Source organism: Pyrus communis, chromosome 16 (genome assembly GCF_041283825.1).
Source record: "Pyrus communis isolate YQ-2024b chromosome 16, ASM4128382v1, whole genome shotgun sequence".
NCBI lineage: Eukaryota > Viridiplantae > Streptophyta > Magnoliopsida > Rosales > Rosaceae > Pyrus > Pyrus communis.
In genome coordinates this window covers 30,472,609-30,482,636 of record NC_142580.1, presented here as the reverse complement: position 1 = coordinate 30,482,636, position 10,028 = coordinate 30,472,609, and the positions used below count along the sequence as shown (strand labels likewise).

Below are 10,028 nucleotides of genomic sequence, written 5' to 3'. Positions count from 1 at the left end.
GAAATGCCAATTTTGGAAAATTCGTCTTCTAAAATAGCCCCTTCTGTAAATTGCATTTACATAGGATGGCAACGATACGATTTAGAGACAGAAATACTATATTTATTCACATAACCACAAAAATTAACCATATTTATAATAGTAAGTCAATCATTGGGTATTATCCATACCTATACTCACTAGCAATGGCTAAGTCAGGATTTCTCGGAGGAAGGGACGAACTTAAAAGAGTGCAAGCTTAAAGAAAAATGACAACAACTAAATCTTTTTATATAGTAATGTCTTCCATAATTAATCAACACAAACAAATTACAATTGTTGCCGGCGAGGTTTCATGTCATGAAAACGTCGCATAATAGGCTCATTATCAATAAAAGCAAATACATCTATTTTAATTAAACAACCATGCTATCACTCAACCATTGATCTCCCATTTTATTACGCAATAGTGTTTTCACAATCTTCATAGCAGAAAAAGCTTTCTCCACCGAAGTAGTTGCAACCGGTAACACCAAAGCCAATGTAAGAAGCTTATACATTAACGTAGCACTTTCACACCTTCCAATATTCACTGACTCTTTTGCAAGATCAATAATTCCTCTCAATGATGAAAACTAACTATGCATCTTCATATCATGAATGTAATTGTCAAGTTGAATTGGAAGATTCATGAGGTCCATACCGACACACCCCAACCCGAAATGTTCACTAGAACCCCGAATCGAGCTGTGCTGACCAACATCTGGAAGGTGACGAAGCCATAAAGTGTGATAGTGTATAAAATGTGAATAAATTAAAACCTAAAAGTGCTTAAGTACACGAATGCGCAATGAGCACGTCTGGACCCATTTCACGCGTGATGTGAGCATTTTTGGTTTTGTGTCTAATGTTCGAATCTTGCCACCTCGTCGAATACGGAAAAATACATTAACATTTCTTCAGTTTTGGGCAATTTTGTGGTCTTGACAACTTTTAGGAAAATCATTTTGGCGTTTGTCCTTAGAATTAAGACGAAGTTATTCCTTGTGGAAGAAATGTGTAGATTTGAGGCAAGTTGATGCCCCAAGTTAATGTATTGATAACCGTGTACCCACTAGGAAGTTCTCGTGTGAGTTCCCAAAAACAAAACCATGAGGGCGTGGTCAGGGCCCAAAGCGGACAATATCGTGCTACAGTGGAGTCGAGCCCGGGTTGTGGTGGGGGCCTGGGCTGGGATGTGACAATTTGGTATCAGAGCCAATCCTTGGCCAAATGTGTGTCGACGAGGACGTCAGGCCTCTAAGGGGGGTGGATTGTAACATCCCACATTGCCCAGGGGAGTGGATCATGTAAGCCTTATATGTATATTCTTATCTCTACCTAGCACAAGGCCTTTTAGGAGCTCACTGTCTTCGAGTTCTGTCGAAACTCCGAAGTTAAGCGAGTAGCACGAGAGCAATCCCAGGATGGGTGACCCACTAAGAAGTTCTCGTGTAAGTTCCCAAAAACAAAATCATGAGGGCGTGGTCGGGGCTCAAATCGGACAATATCCTGCTACGGTGGTGAAGCGGGCTCGGGATGTGGTGGACCCCAGGCCAGGATGTTAGAATTTGGTATCAGAGCCAATCCCTGCCCGGAAATGTGTTGACGAGGATGTTGGGCCCCTAAGGGGGGGTGGATTGTAACATCCCACATTGCTCAGGGGAATGGATCATCTATACGTTATATGTATATTCCCATCTCTACCTAGCATGAGGCTTTTTGGGGACTCAATGGCTTCGGGTTCCATCGAAACTCCAAAGTTAAGCGAGTAATGCGCAAGAGCATTCCCAAGATGGAGTTCCCAGAAACAAAATAGTGAGGGCATGGTAGGGGCCCAAAGCGGACAATATCATGCTACTATGGTGGAGCGGGCCCAGGATGTGGTAGACCCCAGGCCGGGATGTGACAACTAATACACCCCGATCCAGAATGTCCAGTAGAACCCCGAATCGAGTTGTGCTGGCCGACACCTGGAAGGTGACAAAGCCATAAAGTGTGATAGTGTATAAAATGTGAATAAATTAAAACCTAAAAGTGCTTAAGTACACGAATGCGCGATGAGTGAGTCTGGACCCATTTCACACGTGATACAGAGCATAGGTATAATACAGAAAGGTAAGATAATGATTATACCATCATAAGAAGACATCTGTACTGAAAAGTGCCACGAATCCTCGTCGATACGGAACTCTGCTACTAGAACCTGGAGGGGGTGCAAAAATAGAAAATGTGAGTGAGCGAAACAAAACTTTTCAAATCAATTTCAATTACCAAAGGCAATAGCCCCTTGCTGTAACACCTGTATAATTTCCCAGAAAATAACAGGCGTGACTATAACTCAAAACCAAAACCAAAATATCAGTCTCACAGCTATGCCGTGTCAAATATCTCAACAAGAATAAGTAACCCAGGTGAAATAAATCAATATGAAATCGTATGTCAGCCGGATCCACCTATTGTGGCCTATACAGCTGAACCAATAGCTCATCAACATGCTAGCCAATAACTCAATAAGTATACCTGCACATGAGTCGGAACCACCTAAAGTCGTCTATACGACATGACTGGGTGTAAATAAATACGCTCAAGTGCTACGATTACGTGAAGACTATGCGAAATCGCGGGTCACATTGTGATCACCGAGAGAGTCGGTGAAGTTGCTTACAGGCTTGAGTTGCCACCAGAGTTGTCTAAAGTACATGATATGTTCCATGTTTCCATGCTTCATCATTACGTATGTGATACCTCTTCAACCTTTGGAAATTAATCCAAATTTGACTTATGATGAGGAGCCAGTGACTATTCTGGATTGGAAAGATAAAGTTCTGAGAAATAAAACAGTGCGTTTGGTGAAAGTTTTGTGGAGAAATCACTCGGTGGAAGAGGCTACTTGGGAGACAAAGGACCGGATGAGAGAAATGTATCCACGCCTGTTTTATGATTATTACTGGTTTGTTTATTGTTGTTGTGTAATTTCGAGGACGAAATTTTCTTAAGAAGGGTAGGTTATGACAGCTCGTCCCGAATTATTTTTTATCGACAGTGTGAAATGTCTATTTTTCCCTTAAACGTTGTGTGGTGTGTGTTATTGGGCTAAGGAATGGGACCAATTATTTCATATCCTACCTTGTTGGACCCAATTGGAAATTGGTATTGTTTTGTATGGATTTGGCATGCAACCCAATTAGAGCTTAGGGTGGTTTTTAGGTGCCCAATCCGGACACACATTCACACACTCGCATATACGCGCAACCTGCATCTTTCTCTCTCTTTCTCTCAAACTCTCTCCATCCGTACACTGGTTGACCAACCTCCAAACCTATGTTACTGTCATAGATCGAGTGTTTGGAAGGTACCATCACTTCCCTCGTGGTCTCACGAACTTGTACATATCAATTGCTCAAAGTAAGGGCCTTGAGAACCCCAGAACTCTGAACTCTGGCGAGGAGTCGATTTTGCTCCGACGTGATCGTCGAGGTTATACCAGATTTTAAGACTCACAAAGGTAATCATTAGTCTTCTCTAGCATGTTAGGTTAGTTTTGGTTAAGTTTGGACGTCGAAATGAGCTCGGTTATGGGTTTGTAGGATTAGCCGGTTTTCAAGGATTTCTCCAGCCATTTTTCTGTTGGTTTTAGGACCTTTGAAAGGTAAGAACATGTTCTACTCGTTTAGAGCTTCAATTTGAGACAAATTTTATGAAATTTGGTTAAGAAATGGCGGAGATATCAAGCTTTGAAAATTTTCCAGTTTCTGGTGACACTGACGGTGGCCGGCGGTAGAGTCCGGTGATCCACCGAAGAAGAAATGAGAATATTCCGTCAACTTTAATGAAATATTCCTAACGGCGATTAACAGCGTCAGGTGAGACCTATCCTCAGGACGAGCACAGTCAATTGAGGCTTAGGGGCCACGACCCTTCCACATATCAGTGAGTGGGTTTTTGCTTTTCCGTATATACCTATATACTTGAGATTTTTCCCAGAAAATCGATTTAAATGAAATTATGTTTAGAAATGCCATGCATATTGATTTATGCATAGATCATTGAATTAATAAAGTGTGCATATTGTGATTTGATGCGGTGGACGCTCATGTAAGTACCATGTGAGTTGTAGATTGTTTATGTTACTTGATGATTATGTGAGATGTGTTGAGAGCTCATAAACCTGCAGCCCGGTGTTAGTGCTCCTGCCCATGGTTAGGGCACAGTCCTTCACGTGATGTTCACCTCCCGCACCATACGCTTACCTTGGATCCAAGTTAGGTGCACAGTCCTGTCGTACATACCATTATAGGTGATTCCGACTCATAGGTGACCCGCGATTATTCGCACAGTCTTCACGTGATCGTAGCACTTGAGCGTATTTATTTACACCTAGTCCTGTTATACAGACCACTTTAGATGGTTCTGACTCGTGTGTAGGTATATTTGTTGAGATGTGGATTTGAGCCGTATAGGTCACGTTAGGTGACCCTGGCTAGATGGATGAGCTCTAGATTCAACCGTATAGGTCACGTTAGGTGACTCCAGCTGACATATCATTTGCATTGATTTATATCACTTGGCTTACATATTTTATTGCTGAGATATTCGACATAGCGTATTTGTGAATTTTGCTATTCTGAGCATGGTTGTGGTATAGATATGTATTATATTTTCTGGGAAATTATACAGGTTTTACGGCGAGGGGTTACAATCTTTGATAAATGAAATGGTTTCGAAAAGCTTTGTTTTTGCCTACTCACACTTTCTGTTTTGCGCCGCTCCAGTTCTAGTTAGGAGTGCTTTTTGGTGGCTTGCAAGGAATCCACGGCTGCTGTGACAGATTATCACCATTGTAGGTTTACCTTTGGTGTTGTATAATTAGTAATCGTCATGTTGGACTGCACTTAGGCTACTTATACTCTGGTTGTGAATTCACACTTATTTCGTTTTGCACCTTATCTTATCTAGTGCTCTAGTTAGTTGGGTTTTTATTTATTCGCATTTCTTATATTAATATTGCTTCCGCATCGTGCACATGGCTATGTCACCTTCACGTGACTGCCAGCACGCCCTGATTTCGGTCGGGGTGTGTTGGTTTGGTATCAAACTGACACACCCCGACCTGGAATGTCCACTAGGACCCCAAATCGAGCTGTGTTGGCCAACAACTGGAAGGTGAAGAAGTCGTAAAGTGTGATAGTGTATAAAATATGAATAAATTAAAAACCTAAAAGTGCTTAAGAACATGAGTGCGCTATGAGCAGGTTTGGACCCATTTCACGTGTGATACATAGCATAGGTATAGTACAGTAAGGTAAGATAATGATTATACCATCATAAGAAAACATATGTACTGAAAGTGCCACGAATCCTCGTCGATACGGAACTCTGCTACTAGAACCTGGAGGGGTGCAAAAATAGAAAATGTGAGTGAGTGAAACAAAACTTTTCAAACCAATTTCAATTACCAAAGGCAGTAGCCCCTCGTCATAATACCTGTATAATTTCCCAGAAAATAACAGGTGTGACTATAACTATAAAGTTTAACCAAAATAACAGCCTCACAGTTATGCTGTATCAATTATCTCAACAAGAATAAGTAACCCAGGTGAAATAAATCAATATGAAATGGTATGTCAGCCAGATCCACCTATTGTGGCTTGTATGGCTGAACCAATAACTCATCAACATGCAAGCTGGAGTCACCTTACGTGACCTGTATGGCTTATCCATATCTTATCAATCAATGCTAGTACATAAGTCTGGAGTCACCTGTAGTGACCTGTACGACTTATCCATATCTCATCAATCAATGCTAGCATATAAGTCAGGAGTCACCTATAGTGACATGTACGACTTATCCATATCTCATTAATCAATGCTAGCATATAAATCGGGAGTCACCTATAGTGACCTGTACGATTTATCCATATCTCATCAAGCAATGCTAGCATATAAGTCGGGAGTCACCTATAGTGACCTGTACGACTTATCCATATCTCATCAAGCAATGCTAGGATATAAGTCGAGAGTGACCCATAGTGACCTATACAACTTATCCATATCTCATTAACCAATGCTAGCATATAAGTCAAGAGTCACCTATAGTGACCTATACAACTTATCCATATCTCATTAACCAATGCTAGCATATAAGTCAAGAGTCACCTATAGTGACCTATACGACTTAATCTATAGCTCATCAAACATGCCTGCACACGAGTCAGAACCACTTATAATGGTCTGTACGATAAGATTGGGTGTAAATAAGTACGCTCAAGTGCTAGGATCACGTGAAGACTGTGCGAATAATCGTAGGTCACCTACGAGTCAGAACCACCTATAGTGGTCTGTACGACAGGCATTTGCACTTACCTTGAGTCCAAGGTGAGCGTAAGGTGTGGGAGGTGAACATTATGTGAAAAACTGTGCCCTGGCCATGGGCGGGAGCATTAACGCCGGGGTGCAGGTTTATGAGCTCTCGATGCATCTCAATATAACATGTACAACTCATGGGCAACCTGTACGACAGTGCCGAAGTTGCCTAACATTGCAACCTGTACGACAATGTCGGAGTTGCCTAACACATAAATGTAGTCATGCCATAACTCCATCAATTCAACTAATACCATAAACTCACCTGAACTTACCTGGATGTCCTGCGTTCACCTTTGCACTTCAAAGCATTCCCAATAATTGTGTGCAGGTAATATACATATGGATATACCATGATGCAATCTAATACTCAACCATGTCATAGCATTTTTAATTATATACACATATGTGTGTGTGTATATATATATATATATATATATATATAATATGGCATAAAATGCATAAGTTGTAACGCCGTACTCCCGAACTATTTATTTTCGGGGATAATTATTGGTGATAAGTCCAACTAGACACTAGTTTAATTAACCATCACGATTTTGTTTGAGATGAAATTGTCCGCTTTGGGCCCCGAACATGCCCTCACGGTTTTGTTTCTAGGAACTGACACGAGAACTTCCCAGTGGGTTACCCATCATAGGAATGCTCTTGCCCGAACTCGCTTAACTTCTAAGTTCCCATGGAACCTGAAACCAGTGAGCTCCCAAAAGCCCTCGTGCTAGGTAGGGATGAGAATATACATATAAGGCTTACAGGAGCCAATCCCTAGCTGGATGTGTGCCGACGAGGACGTCGGGCCCTTAGGGGGGTGGGTTGTAACATCCCACATCGCCCAGGGGAGTGGATCCTGTAAGCCTTATATGTATATACCCATCCCCACCTAGCACAAGGCCTTTTAGGAGCTCACTGGCTTCGGGTTCCATGGGAACTTAGAAGTTAAGCGAGTTCGAGCGAGAGCATTCTCATGATGGATGACCTACTGGGAAGTTCTCGTGTGAGTTCCCAAAAACAAAACCATAAGGGCGTGGTCGGTGCCCAAAGCGGACAATATCGTGCTACAGTGGTGGACCGGACCCGGGATGTGGTGGGCCCTGAGCCGAGATGTGACACATATGATCAAAATCTTGAGGATAAAGTTGGGCCAAATGAACAATTTTTGCTTTGTCAAAAGATGCAAAATTATTCACTGAACTCAAACATGTCATACAAAGAAGCAACTCGGTGTTTACCCCATTGAAGCGATCATTCAATTCCTTTAGTTGCATATCAAGGACTTGAAAATAGAGGTCCACATGATAGTAATGGAAGTTTGTGATTTTTGGAGCTTTACGCCTTGATTTTCCAGGTACGAAATGCAAATCCTCAATATTAGGATCAGTTGACACCATGCTTCAAAGTCAAATTTAAATTGAGTACTTCAGAACTAGACAGGGGACGTGTTATCAAAATCCTGAGAACCATATGATTGTTTACTGGTTCTAATAACAAATAAAACTCATTAACAACATGAAATGAATTAAACAAGAAAAAGCATGCTTACTTGCATCGTCTCCCATATCGCAATCGTCCATGGCCTTAATATATAACAACTAGAGATATCATAGCATTCGATCATCTCACTATTAACAACGACCTAAGCACAAGAAACATAAAACTTTTCTACATCATGAAACAAGTCCCCAAAGTCATCATCTTTCAAGGGTTGTAGTCTTTGCTTGTATACTTCCACTAACGCCATCGCATTCACAATATCTTGATCTTTCTTTTGCGACGCTTGTGATAACTCATATGTAATTCCCAATATAAGTCTCATCAAGAAAAGGTGAAACACAAAATCAAAAGTTTGTATGTCTTTGAATAACCTAGTTGCTTCACCAAGATTATCTTGATTGCGATCACTTTTAATCCATTCAACCACCTCCACCACGACTTCAAACATAACAATAATACTAACTATAGTACCATAATGCGAGTTTCACTGTGTATCACATGGACACATGAGACTACTTTCTTGATTTAACCCTTTACCTGTTTCAATATTACCAAGATCAAGAGCTTTCTGAATTTGTTCTTGTTGTTTCTCTCTAAATGCATCATGACGCTTACACGATGATCCAATAAGATTCACAAAACTACTAGCATTTATGAAGAAATTGGCAACATCCTCATTTTCCTTTGCCACGAATACAAGAGCTAATTGGAGTTGGTGTGCAAAACAATGAATGTAAAATGCTTGAGGGTATTTGTTGAAAATCTTTGTTTTAAAACCATTTAACTCACCTCTCATATTACTAGCTCCATCATAGCCTTGTCCTCATAACATGGACATACTCAAATTTGTTGTAGCAAACAATCTCTCAATGGCCTCTTCAAGTGAGCTGCTAGTTGTAGAGGAGACATGCTGAACACCCAAAAACATTTCAATTGCTTCTCCTTTTTTGTTCACATAACACAATACTACTGCCATTTGCTCTTTAGTCGAAGCATCATGTGATCCATCAACCAAGAGAGAGAGAAATGTACCTTCCATATCTTTGGTGATTGGATTAATAGTTTCAATAGCACAAGCATGAATAAGATCCTTTTGAATATCAGAAGAAGTATACTTGAGATTCTTGGGAGCATTCTCAAACACAACCTTCCTAACTTTCTCATTATGATCGGCAAGAAATTGCAAGCTCCAAATAATTACCCCTATTGCTTGAGCTGAATGATTCATCATGGCCACGAAAAGGCAAACCTTGTTGCAACAACCATCTTGTGCAATCAAGTGCACCACGCAATAAAGTGTGATAATAAATGCGAGTTTCATCAGTTTGCTTAATCACAAATGTTTCAATATGTTGCTTTTGCGTCATCAAATCTCTAGCTTGTTGTAAAGCTTTATTATGAAGACTTCCAACACCTCCCTCGTGATCTCGAAAATTTTCGAGTCCTTTACTCCAATTTGTAAACCCAATCTCAGTGAAGACATCACTTCCGGCATTTCCCTTTATATCAAAATCACACTTGAATAGATAGCAATAACGGCAAAATGCAGCATCTTTTACTATACTATACTCCAACCACTTAAAATTATCAAACCAACGGGTGACAAAACATTGATTGTCACTAACTTTTCTAGGCATGATGTGATCTTTAGGTTGAGAAGGATTATTTTGGAGACAGTGTCGACAAATTGCTTCATGATAATTAGGTGGATAATCAAGCATTCGACGTTTATGTTCAGGGTCTATAGGAAGATTAGCCAGTATTTTATCCAACTCAATGCCCTCACTTTGTTAGGAACTACCCGGAATACTCGAAGAAGGAATATTTGGAATATTCGAAGGAGGACTACTCGGAATATTCAAAGAAGGACTAGCCGGAATATTTGAAGAAGGATTTAAGCACTGTTTCTTATAGTATGATTTAAGCATTGTTTCTTATAGTATCATTCCATTGTTTAACTGTATATGGAAAAGAAAAAAAAAGTCTTAGACTCTTAAATCTAGAGTAAGCTATACTATAGTCTATATGAGTACTAAATAATTAAACCAACAATTCAATTAATCAATACCAATATTCATATAAATTATTTAATACACAAAAATTCAATTAATAAATTAATATCAATAATCAAGAAT

At 40.2% G+C, this 10,028-nt stretch overlaps 1 pseudogene; it reads right to left on the bottom strand.

The window, feature by feature from the left end:
- Positions 1-8,418: 8,418 nt before the first annotated feature.
- LOC148690266 (uncharacterized) lies at positions 8,419-9,821 on the bottom strand (annotated as a pseudogene).
- Between the last annotated feature and the right edge of the window lie 207 nt (positions 9,822-10,028).